We start from the raw sequence: 13,664 nt of genomic DNA, 5'->3' as shown, positions 1-13,664 counted from the left end.
TACAGTCATAAAAGGTAATGTCAATATGTGCTTGCACTGTTTTAAAGACTACAATATGTTCACCTGCCAAGCATAGTATTATACCACAGAGTATGTCCTCTATTATTTTACTCAAGCAGCCACTAGAATCCATTCTAGGTAAACATTTTAATCTGTTGTTACTGTTGTTTGATAGTGGAGTTGTGAGTCCTAATTGAAGGTAAGTAAGAACAGTTTAGGTTAGATTAATATGGAGATTTCTGTATCAGTGTTTTTGTCTGTCAATTAAAGTTGGATTTCATAACATGGAGCCACTAGATGGCGCACTACTCCTACCACCTTGCATTATGTTCATTTCAAATCACGGTGGTTGCCAGTTTGAGGCACAACCTGCATATGATGGTGTTGATTCCCAGTTAACTAACTAGCAAACCTTGGCTTTTAATCAAGGCCATCTTGGCATGGCGTTTCAGCGCTTGAAACTTAACCCTAGGCTTGTTCTGACTTTTGTCACTGAGCACTTATTTGCACAGTAATTGGTAACGGAATGATGCAGGGCGCCTACCATGAAACTCTTTTCCCGTTTTTCCAACTTGCATTTATTTCCTACACCTGAATTGTTGACAAAAATATGTTGTAACCAATATCTATACTATTGGATCACAATCGTTGTTAGCAATGGTGGCAAACAAAAGTTGAACATCTAATTTTGCAACTTTTTATTTATTTGTAGGTTTATCCTTTTTTTATAATAAAAATATCCATATGCTTTCATGCATGAATTATGAAAGTGTTTTTATTGCTCTTGGGGCATGGAAAACAAGATTTTAACTTTTAGTTTCTTTTTATCTAGTTTTTTCAAATTTAAAACAGTATGCGTTAAAGTTTGAACTGAAGACATGTACATTTGGAAAAAATTATAAATAAAGATGTGCAAACTTAAAATTACATTATAATAACATAAGTATATTGATGATATCGACGAGTGATACGGGCCGTTTCTCAATCGCGAGTAAAACTGCTGCAGAGCAACTATTTCAAGTATACTACGTCATCAAGTGGCGCCGAAGGACTGTTTAAATAGAGTGGCAAAGTCCCTCCCCTTCCAGTGGACCTCCATGGGACCTTATTTCGAAAAAATGATGTATTGAAGTCAATGGAGAGAGAAAGATTGTCTTTCGATCCCGTTTGAATTGTGCCACGAATTACTCATATGATGTTTGTCAATTTAAAAGATAATTTTGCAAGTAAAAAAAGTGTATATATATACATACATACATACATATGTATATATATGTATATATGTGTATGTGTGTATATATATATATATATATACATACATATACATATGTATATATATGTATATGTGTATGTATATATATGTATATATGTGTATGTATATGTATATGAAAGGGATCAAATAAAAATAGAAACATTATAAGATTGATTGGTTGATTGAAGCTCATTTACAGATTCATATGTTGTGTTATGGGAAGACAACTAAGGTTTTAAAGATTTTCAGTTTGTTGTGTTTGTGTTCCTTCCAATATACTGATTGTGTTGGAGATATTAGTTCCAAAGTTAATTTGTCTTATGTCTGAGGTTTTCCTAGTTCTATTGTTTTATATGAAATGCAGCATTTTGGTATTTGCTTGTGTTTTGGATGGATTTTGTGTTTCTTAATGCTGCTAATGGTGATGTGTGTTACTTAGTTTGCTTGTCTTTTGTTTATTTGCATGTGTTTTTCATAAGTTGCAGCACATTGAGCTCTATTGGCCACCATAAAGGAGAATAGGGAAAGCACTCAAAGTTCTTGATTTGAATTTTTTACGAAAGTAGATAAATAACCCAAAAAAACTAAATGATGCTCCTAGTCAAATTCCACACCTTGGAATTTATTTTAGACGCATTTGATTTATGCATCTAATTCTTCCTCTTTGTAATTGTTTTCATATTTCTTTTGAAAGGTTTTATGGAACAACTTGTGATTACTATTACTACTTCTATTGTCACGAGCAACATGGGGACCACTTAAATTACATATTCATACCACAATCGAAGACTTGGTCGGAAGCCCAGCAGTACTGCAGGAGTGAGTTTGATGATCTGGCAACTTTCAGAAATACCTCCGATCTGCATTCAGATATCAATGAACAAGACTTTCAAGTCTGGACTGGACTGCACAGAGATGGTAAAGACAAACACAATTGCAACTGTGCTTTTCTGAACTAATCTTATGAATTCACTCCTAAAACTCATCCATTCGTAAAATGTTTTGAAGATGGCCCCAAATCAGTGTAGTCACTTTCTTGAAGATTTTATAATGAACTTATTCCACCACCTGAAACACATAACATATACCTAAACACTTGTTGTGTTGATCTATTCGATTATTCTCCATACACTTCAGCCATTGCTTTAGCCATAAAGCTGATGCTTGAATGGAAAATGTATTTGATCAGTTAAACACACAGACTTTAACATGAAATTTCAAAATATTTTCCGCAGGTGAAACTTGGAGGTGGAGCACAGGGTTGTCGGACTACAGAAACTGGGCATTGAATGAGACGGGAAATGACAGCGACTGTGTCTCCATCTCCTCCTTAGGTAAAAAGATGGCTACCCAAAACTGCTCCGACCGGTTTCCCTTCGTCTGCATCAGGGACAACCTGGTCCTGGTAAAGGAGAACAAGACGTGGAGGGAGGCGCTGGACCACTGCAGAGCCCTTAATTCCCCCTACATTTACAGCATCCGCTTTGAGTTGGTCAGCTTACACCCAGAAGACCATGATAACGTGATGAACAAGGTCAAAGAGGGCGATACTGAAGAGGTGAGTTCAGCCCAGTGGCTCGAGGGCAAGGCCGGTACAGGGCAGCATGTTCAGATTTTGACAACCATTGCAGTTCAAAAGACCTCATGAAAGACGACACAAGAAGTGAGGATACCCGGCCCGGAGGAAGCCCGGGGTCCCCTTCTGGAGCCAGGCCCAGAAGGAGGACTCGTCGGCGAGCGTCTGGTGGCCGGGCTTGCCACGGAGCCCGGCCGGGCCCAGCCCAAAAAGGCAACGTGGGCAACACCTCCGCTTCTCCGTCCCGCGGGCCCACCACCTACGGGAAACATCGATGGGGTCGGGTGCGCTGCCAGAAGGGTGGCAGTGAAAGCGGAGGGTCTCGACGGACCAGACCCGGGCGACAGAAGATGGCTTTGGGGACGTGGAACGTCACCTCTCTGGGGGGGAAGGAGCCGGAGCTTGTGCGGGAGGTGGAGCGTTACCAGTTGGATCTGGTTGGGCTCACCTCTACGCACAGCGTCGGCTCTGGAACCTTACTTCTGGATAGGGGTTGGACTCTATTCTTCTCCGGAGTTGCTCAAGGTGTGAGGCGCCGGGCGGGTGTGGGGATACTCACAAGTCCCCGGTTAGTTGCTTCGTTGTTGGAGTTTACCCCAGTGGACGAGAGGGTCGCCTCCCTACGCCTGCGAGTTATGGGGGGGAAAACTCTGACTGTTGTGTGTGCTTATGCACCCAACAGCAGTTCAGAGTATACGGCCTTCTTGGAGACCCTGGAAAGAGTCCTGTATGGGGCTCCTGAAGGGGACTCTTTAATCTTGCTGGGAGACTTCAACGCACATGTGGGCAATGATGGAGACACTTGGAGGGGCGTGATTGGGAGGAACGGCCCCCCTGATCTGAACCGGAGTGGTGCTTTGTTACTGGACTTCTGTGCTAGTCATGGATTGGCCATAACAAACACCATGTTCGAACATAAGGATGCTCATAAGTGTACGTGGTACCAGAGCACCCTAGGCAGAAGGTCCATGATCGATTTCGTTATCGTATCATCGGACCTGAGGCCGTATGTTTTGGACACTCGGGTAAAGAGAGGGGCGGAGTTGTCAACTGATCACCATCTGGTGGTGAGTTGGGTCGAGTGGCGGGGGAAGCCTCTGGATAGACCTGGTAAGCCCAAACGTGTAGTTTGGGTGAACTGGGAACGTCTGGAGGAGGACCAAGTTCAGGAGGCCTTCAACTCACACCTCCGGCGGAGCTTTTCGGGCATTCCTGTGGAGGTTGGGGACATTGAACCAAAGTGGTCGGTGTTCAAAGCCTCTATTGCCGCGGCGGGGAGCTGTGGTCTCAAGGTCCTAGGTGCCTCAAGGGGCGGTAACCCTCGAACCTCCTGGTGGACACCGGTGGTCAGGGAAGCCGTCCGACTGAAGAAGGAGGCCTTCAGGGATTTGTTATCCCGGGGGACTCCCGAGGCAGTTGCAAGGTACCGACAGGCCCGAAGGGCAGCAGCCTCATCCGTGGCCGAGGCAAAGCAGCGGGTGTGGGAGAAGTTCGGAGAAGACATGGAGAAGGACTTTCGGGCGGCACCAAAGTTGTTCTGGAAAACTGTCCGATACCTCAGGAGGGGGAAGCAGGGAACCATCCAAGCTGTGTACAGTAAGGATGGGACGTTGTTGACCTCAACTGATGGAGTGTTAGGGCGTTGGAAGGAACACTTTGAGGAACTCCTGAACCCGACAACTCCGCCCTCTATGTTAGAGGCAGAGCTGGAGTATGACGGGGGATCAACACCAATCTCCCGGGGGGAGGTCACTGAGGTCGTCAAACAACTCCACAGTGGCAAAGCCCCGGGGGTGGATGAGATCCGCACGGAAATGCTGAAGGCTCTGGGTGTTGAGGGACTGTCATAGTTGACACGTGTCATCAACATTGCGTGGAAGTCGGAAACAGTACCGAAGGAGTGGCAGACCGGGGTGGTGGTTCCCCTTTTTAAAAAGGGGGATCAGAGGGTGTGTGCCAATTACAGAGGCATCACACTACTCAGCCTCCCCGGGAAAGTTTACTCTAAGGTACTCGAAAGGAGGGTCAGGCCGATTGGCGAACCTCAGATTGAGGAGGAACAATGCGGATTCCGTCCTGGTCGTGGAACGACGGATCAGCTTTTTACTCTCGCAAGGATCCTGGAGGGGGCCTGGGAGTACGCTTATCCGGTCTACATGTGTTTTGTAGACTTGGAGAAGGCGTATGACCGAGTTCCCAGGGAGTTACTGTGGGAGGTGCTGCGGGAGTATGGGGTGAGGGGGGTCTCTACTCAGGGCCATCCAATCTCTGTACTCCCAAAGCGAGAGCTGTGTCCGGGTCCTCGGCAGTAAGTCGGACACATTTCCGGTGAGGGTTGGCCTCCGCCAGGGCTGCGCTTTGTCACCAATCCTGTTTGTAATATACATGGATCGGATTTCGAGGCGTAGTCGTGGGGGAGGGGGTCTGCAGTTCGGTGGACTAAGGATTGCACCACTGCTTTTTGCAGATGATGTGGTTCTAATGGCTTCATCGGTCTGCGACCTTCAGCACTCACTGGATCGGTTCGCAACCGAGTGTGAAGCGGCTGGGATGAGGATCAGCACCTCCAAATCTGAGGCCATGGTTCTCAGCAGGAAACCGATGGACTGTCCACTTCAAGTAGGGAATGAGTCCTTACCCCAAGTGAAGGAGTTCAAGTATCTCGGGGTCTTGTTCTCGAGTGAGGGAACAATGGAGCGTGAGATGGGCCGGAGAATCGGAGCAGCGGGAGCGGTACTGCAGTCGCTTTACCGCACCGTTGTGACGAAAAGGGAACTGAGCCAGAAGGCAAAGCTCTCTGTCTACCGGGCCATTTTCGTTCCTACCCTCACCTATGGTCATGAAGGATGGGTCATGACCGAAAGAACGAGATCGCGGATACAAGCGGCCGAGATGGGTTTTCTCCGCAGGGTGGCTGGTGTCTCCCTTAGGGATAAGGTGAGAAGTTCGGTCATCAGGGAGGGACTCGGAGTTGAACCGCTCCTCCTTCGCGTCGAAAGGAGCCAGTTGAGGTGGTTCGGGCACCTAGTTAGGATGCCACCTGGGCGCCTCCCTAGGGAGGTGTTCCAGGCACGTCCAGCTGGGAAGAGACCAAGGGGTAGACCTAGGACCAGGTGGAGGGATTATATCTCTTCGCTGGCCTGGGAGCGCCTTGGGATCCCCCAGTCAGAGCTGGTTGATGTCGCCAGGGAAAAGAAAGTTTGGGGCTCTCTGCTGGAACTGCTACCCCCGCGACCCGACCACGGATAAGCGGGAGAAGATGGATGGATGGATGGATGCAGAGTCCATTAGAATAGGAATCAGCAGCTGCAGACTAGCAAGCCTCTCAACGCAGATGGCAGATAAAGGCTTACGTTTTCCTAGTACCCCAGCAACCAATAATCGTTCAAGATTCCCAGTGGCTTGGAGGAGGCCCATGAGAGATCGCTATTGAAGTACAGGAGCTGGTCATGGGTCGCAGGAATGGCTGGAAGGCAAAGTGCATGCCGATCGGGATTGGCGGCAGGGGCTTTGCAGGGAAATCTCTTCAGTTTAAGGCCCGAAATGGAGACGAAAACGAACCAAAGTCGTTTTCAAAAAGGTATTCCGTCCACAAGGAATCGGCTCAAGAAACGTGTCCGCTCAAACGCTGGAGGCGCTGTAGTACATATGCCGGGCCTGTAAGTGGCGCTGTACTTCCGCCACAAAATACACCAAAAGCAGCGAATAAGACAGATGACGATTATTATTGTTATAATCGGCCTCGTGGACTAACCGTCTATACGATAGAGAACGTTATCGGATTCAACTGATATCATCTCCGTGTGGACGGGGCTTACATTTGCTGTCTCTGTGTTGCTGCTGCTGCCCACCAGAATGGCCTATACACTTCACAAAGAGATGACATCATGCACATTCAAATTACTTTTCGTCATCTCCCGCCTAGACTACTGCAACTCCCTCCTGGCTGGTCTACCTGCATGTGCCATCCGACCTCTGCAGCTCATCCAGAATGCAGCGGCTCGTCTGGTCTTCAACCTTCCTAAATTCTCCCAAACCACGCCACTCCTCCGCTCCCTTCACTGGTAACTGCTAGAATCCACTTCAAGACACTGGTACTTGCATACCATGCTGCGAATGGATCTGGCCCTTCCTACATCCAGGACGTGGTTAAACCATACACCCCAGCGCGTGCACTCCGCTCTGCATCAGCCAAACGGCTCGCTGCACCCGCACTGCGAGGGGGACCCAAGTTCCCATCAGCAAAAACATGTGTGTTTGCTATCCTGGCTCCAAAATGGTGGAATGAGCTCCCCATTGACATCAGGACAGCAGAAAGCTTACACATCTTCCGGCGCAGACTGAAAACTCATCTCTTTCGACTACACTTCGAGCGATAGAATTATTAACAAAGCACTTACAGTGGGGCAAAAAAGTATTTAGTCAGCCACCAATTGTGCAAGTTCTCCCACTTAAAAAGATAAGAGAGACCTGTAATTTTCATCCTAGGTATACCTCAACTATGAGAGACAAAATGAGAAAAAAATCTTTAAATAATTTATTTGCAAATTATGGTGGAAAATAAGTATTTGGTCAATAAAAAAAGTTCATCTCAATACTTTGTTATATACCCTTTGTTGGCAATGACAGAGGTCAAACGTTTTCTGTAAGTCTTCACAAGGTTTTCACACACTGTTGCTGGTATTTTGGCCCATTCCTCCATGCAGATCTCCTCTAGAGCAGTGATGTTTTGGGGCTGTCGCTGGGCAACACGGACTTTGAACTCCCTCCAAAGATTTTCTATGGGGTTGAGATCTGGAGACTGGCTAGGCCACTCCAGGACCTTGAAATGCTTCTTACAAAGCCACTCCTTCGTTGCCCGGGCGGTGTGTTTGGGATCATTGTCATGCTGAAAGACCCAGCCACGTTTCATCTTCAATGCCCTTGCTGATGGAAGGAGGTTGTCACTCAAAATCTCACGATACATTGCCCCATTCATTCTTTCCTTTACACGGATCAGTCGTCCTGGTCCCTTTGCAGAAAAACAGCCCCAAAGCATGATGTTTCCACCCCCATGTTTCACAGTAGGTATGGTGTTCTTTGGATGCAACTCAGCATTCTTTCTCCTCCAAACACGTCTAGTTGAGTTTTTACCAAAAAGTTCTATTTTGGTTTCATCTGACCATATGACATTCTCCCAATCCTCTTCTGGATCATCTAAAGGCTCTCTAGCAAACTTCAGACGGGCCTGGACATGTACTGGCTTAAGCAGGGGGACACGTCTGGCACTGCAGGATTTTAGTCCCTGGCGGCGTAGTGTGTTACTGATGGTAGCCTTTGTTACTTTGGTCCCAGCTCTCTGCAGGTCATTGACTAGGTCCCCCCGTGTGGTTCTGGGATTTTTGCTCACCGTTCTTGTGATCATTTTGACCCCACGGGGTGAGATCTTGCGTGGAGCCCCAGATCGAGGGAGATTATCAGTGGTCTTGTATGTCTTCCATTTTCTAATAATTGCTCCTACAGTTGATTTCTTCACACCAAGCTGCTTACCTATTGCAGATTCAGTCTTCCCAGCCCGGTGCAGGTCTACAATTTTGTTTCTGGTGTCCTTTGACAGCTCTTTGGTCTTGGCCATAGTGGAGTTTGGAGTGTGACTGTTTGAGGTTGTGGACAGGTGTCTTTTATACTGATAACGAGTTCAAACAGGTGCCATTAATACAGTTAACAAGTGGAGGACAGAGGAGGCTCTTAAAGAAGAAGTTACAGGTCTGTGAGAGCCAGAAATCTTGTTTGTTTGTAGGTGACCAAATACTTATTTTACAGAGGAATTGACCAATTAATTCATTAAAAATCCTACAATGTGATTTCCTGGATTCTTTCCCCCCATTCTGTCTCTCATAGTTGAAGTGTACCTAGGATGAAAATTACAGGCCTCTCTCATCTTTTTAAGTGGGAGAATTTGCACAATTGGTGGCTGACTAAATACTTTTTTGCCCCGCTGTATATACTAATAAAGGACTGGCTTATCTAAAGCCAGTTGAGTAGCACTTGAAATGTTTTAGCTCTATGAAACCTGATGTACTTATATGATTCTGTTTTCTTCAAGTTTGTATTTTGTTGGTCGAACACACTTATTATGCTTTGGATAAAAGCGTCAGCTAAATGCAATGTAATGTAATTATTATTATTATATTATTATTGTTGCTGATGGTTGTGGTAGAGGAGCTGTAGATTTTGCACTAAAATCTGTAGCATGGTCTGTAGCTTCTGGAGCACGAACGCAACCCTGTGATCCGCCGTTGTTGTTGGCGAAACGCATCAGGGTGAAACGCGGGGGTGAGCAGGAGAGGTGGGGAGAGGCAGGGCTATGGCGTCATCGTTTTCAGGAAATTATCGTATAGGCCGTACACACGGAGCCGCAAGCGTTTCGTCCTCAGACCTACCCACTTTGGGAGCCGTTATCAAAGTGTATCGGATTCGGGTTTCGGCCTTGTGTGGACTAACCGTCTATACGATAGAGAACGTTATCGGATTCAACTGATATCGTCTCCGTGTGGACGGGGCTTACATTTGCTGTCTCTGTGTTGCTGCTGCTGCTCACCAGAACGGCCTATACACTTCACAAAGAGATGACATCATTCACATTCAAATTACTTTTTCTGTTAGAATGAATATCACAAATACACATTTTTATGGTTTGAAAATGAATAGAACAAAGGTTTATAACCCTTTCTGTTGATTGTGTCCTGTTGAGTTTAATAGACCTCTTTTTTATAATGATGGTATTTTATGGGATAAAATGCTTTGTGGAGAGCAGGTGGAGGTTCATTAAATGTTTCCTCTCATTAGGTGTGGGCCGGCCTCCGTTTCCTGGCCGGTCATTGGGTGTGGGTGAACGGGGCGAATATGGTGTACTCCCACCTCCCCCCATGCCCCCCCGTTGAGCAGGGCTGCGGAGTCTTATCTAAGAATGGCACGGGCAGAGTGGAGATCACAGACTGCACTGAGAAAAGGAACTTCCTGTGTTATAGCTCATACTGACATCACCACCATTATCTGCCTCAGGGTGGTCACTATCAGAAGTTCAACAAGTGAACAGGGTTTGAAAAGATAAATGGAAAATGTATCTTATTAAAGAATTATTTTGAATATGTTGGATCAAACTTTACTATAAACTCTCTGAAATGTTACCTTGTAACTTAGAAACATTTCCCTAATCAGCTCTATATTAAACATCTGCATATTTCTTAGCTTTAGTCATGTATGAGCTCAGTAAAATATATATTAATACAAATTAATCAACTGCGATACAGTAAAGTGTTTTTGTGTATCATTCAATTACAAAAACATTAAATTACCTTATTCTCATAATGATGTGGTTTTCGCATTGCTTATTCTTTTTTAGTAAATATTGGCGTAGCGCAGACCAAAGGTTACCCATTTATTCATACAGCCCCAACTGCAGAGGTTACATTGTAAGTTAATTTCAGACAAATAAAAAAAGGATCATTTGTTAACTTGTGTGTGTCATATAGATTAGACTTTTTTCATAATTCACAAATAGTTTAATTTCTTAAGTGTTAACTGACTGAGTAAGTCTACGTGATCTAAAACAATCAAATTATTTCTTACTGTGCCCTTAGAATGATAAATCATTGTCTTCTTAAGTAAAAAACGCCGGCCAGTTGATCTTAATTAGTAGGTAAACGCCTCGCCAATCTCTATAAAATGGCATGAGATGGCAGAGACATGTGAACACAGACATTTAACAGAAAAGTTGTAAAAACTTAAGACAAGAATGCCTTAACAGTTGTCTAAATAAGTAGCACTGGACTCATATGTTTAAAGTGAAGGTAGTTCTGTAGTCGGTGAGTCAGTTGATAAATAACTTTAAAGAGAAGCATGGGATGCTTTCAAAGGATAGGTGTTCAATTGTTATTGTGTTGTTAAAATACCATAATGCACCCATGCATTTATGCTCATACAATAGATATAAACATAGCTTCAACCATGCACACATAAATACCATCAAAATACATCAAAAACAGACTAAAAGGAAAACAGATTATGTGTACTGACTACAAACTCTTAAGAGGCTGCACACTAATAAAAGCTTAGTTGCTTTGCACTTTCCAGCTAATCCTACCTAGCATTTATGAGTAGTTTTCTCAACAATAAAAGGAACACCTCTTACTTAAGTTATTTATAAAGATTACAAATAAATGATAATAGAAGTGTGATCTGAAGAATGTTTTCCCTTGAGATTTGATGGGATAATAATAGTATAAATTAACCTTAAACGAAAAAACAACCTCATCTATAAGTACTGCAGTAGTAGAATTTGCATTCCACCACTGGATTTCAAAAATATATAAAGAATTTCACGTGAAGTGTTTTATGGCCAATAATGGAAACCAATGACTGAATCAAAAAGATGAAAGTAGGAAAAACACATTTAAACTTTAGAAAGAGAAAGCCTTGATTGCAAAACATTTATTAAAACGTTACATCAGCTACATTTAAACCCTACCCCTAACATGTGTTAGTACACAGGGACAACACATTACAGTCCCAATGCTATTTGAGCTTAAAACATCTGATAATGACATTGACCCATATAAAAATGTTGTGTAAAACAAATTTGATTAATGTTCCCTTCAGCCATACCTGAAGACTGTAAGGACGGGATTATAACAAAATCCTTTTTGTGATGTGCTTTGCTAATTGGCCTTTAAACAGCTCTGCAATGTTTCTGAGCAACCTTCAAACTCAAGTTACTCTCTTGACTATTGTATGCACTTTATTTTATTGTCTCAGTCACTAGTTCCTCTCAGCTAAAGTCAACTCTCTCAGAAATGAAGATTTTATTTTATGATTAAATCAAGATAATTAAGTTCAGTCACAGTTTCGATGAACTTTAACAAAAACGTCTCGATGTGACTTAAACATTACAATGACGCAGCAAATTTGTTTTTGCACTCCTCCCTGTCTCCAACAGTAAAATATTTTATGGAAATGGAGCGACAGTAAGCAAACAGTTTATAGAATTGTGTCTGCTGGTCAAATGGTTGTTCTGATCTGTCAAACTGGAAGATTGTTGTTGATCAGCTGGACGTTGGTCGCTCATCGAGCAGCGTCGGGTGATTCTAACTGAGGACATTGCAGCACAATAGACGCCAAAACAAGCATCGATACAGGTAACTCTGATTCAACACATTAACACTGGGGTTCAGTTAAATGTTTAGTAAGGTGGTTGACAATGATTGAAGTTGTTTTGTGTCTATTTGTTGCTTGTACAGGTCTTTATACAATTACGAGCCATAGTTCTTTATACAAAATCACAATATTCACAGATATGCTGTCTGAGATATTAAGAGATCCATTGCTACATTCATCAGCTGTGCAACTTTTAGTGTTTATTCTCACTACAAGCAATAGCCCCTCAGGGTTTTAAATGATGCTTTTTGTTCAACAGAACTCTGTAGAGGATGAAGAGCGGCTTCTCAGGACCCTTCCTCCTCCCCCTCCTCCTCAGCAGTACTGTGTCTGGACTAGGATCAGTAGTGCAGAGATATTACGTTTACATCCAAGAGCATCTCAACTGGCAAGAGGCTCAAAGCTACTGCAGGAAGTGAGGGTTTACTTTGTATTCACATAGCAATTGGAAGTGAGAATTTGTAATTGGGATTATAAAAAGTAAGACTTGAATGTAAACTTGAATTGGCACAGAATGAAAATGTTCAGGGGATCATAAAGACGCCTGGAACAATAAATGATTAAACTGAATTTCATGCCAGTGACACGTATTTAGACGCTAAGGACTGACCAGCACTTTGGTCAAGACAGAAACATTTTAGGTTTTTGATTCGATGGATTCATGGTCCTCAAGGAGACATCCTTTTTAACTATAGACATCCTACTAAATGTATTCTAGTCTAACCATGAGGTTGGCATTAGTTGTTTTCAGAGAAACATATCTGGATGGATTTTCAAGATATTTGGTACAAACATTCATGTCCTTGTATTTTGGTGATCCTTCAACTTTCCTGTAGCACAATACTCAAATTTAAATCAATAAAATATGATTGTAATACTTTTTTGTATGACCAAATGTGTGCTTAACTAAAGTCATCCAATTAGACTTGGTACATTTTGAGATTACTGTGGAATAGAAAACGTTAGCATGTGCATTCTTTTTGTTACAGATTGTGTTTCAAATTCCTTTTTTTGTCCAGTTCAAACACTGACTTGGCCACCATCAAAACCCCAGACTGATGAAGACAGTTTGCACTTGGAGGAGTATCATGCCTGGATCGGCTTGTACAAGAAAAGAGACGAAGAATTGGCATGGAGCAATGGAGAAAGCTCCAACTACGTCCTTCCCTTTACACATCCTCCCCAATACAGCAACGAAGGATGCGTTAGTGTCCATTACAGTGAAAAAAAGTAAGGGTCAATTGTTATGCACTGATTTAGAGATTGCAATGATTTTGATTGTATAGCAGATTATATATTATACCATACAGTTTGTTCTTTATCAGAGTTATTGTTGTTATTATGTTGTCAAAGTGGTGAATTTGTTTCTTAGTTTGCTTGTGTTTTGTTTATTTGCATGTGTGTTCTTAGGCAAACAATGAACTATAATGGCCACCAAACACAAGGATAGGGATAGCACTTCAAGCATATTGAGATATGAAATGGAAAATGGTCATCAGCAATAAGATCAACGTTTTGTTATTTGTAGTAAATGTGCTAAAGAATCAATAGTGTGGTCCCAATTTGACTAACACACTAAACTATCAACACTTTGGAATATTTTGGAAATTGGGATTTCTGCATCAAAGGTATCCTCTTGAT

The sequence above is a fragment of the Gymnodraco acuticeps genome, unplaced genomic scaffold (genome assembly GCF_902827175.1).
Source record: "Gymnodraco acuticeps unplaced genomic scaffold, fGymAcu1.1, whole genome shotgun sequence".
Taxonomy (NCBI): domain Eukaryota; kingdom Metazoa; phylum Chordata; class Actinopteri; order Perciformes; family Bathydraconidae; genus Gymnodraco; species Gymnodraco acuticeps.
This window is presented reverse-complemented; position numbering follows the sequence as displayed.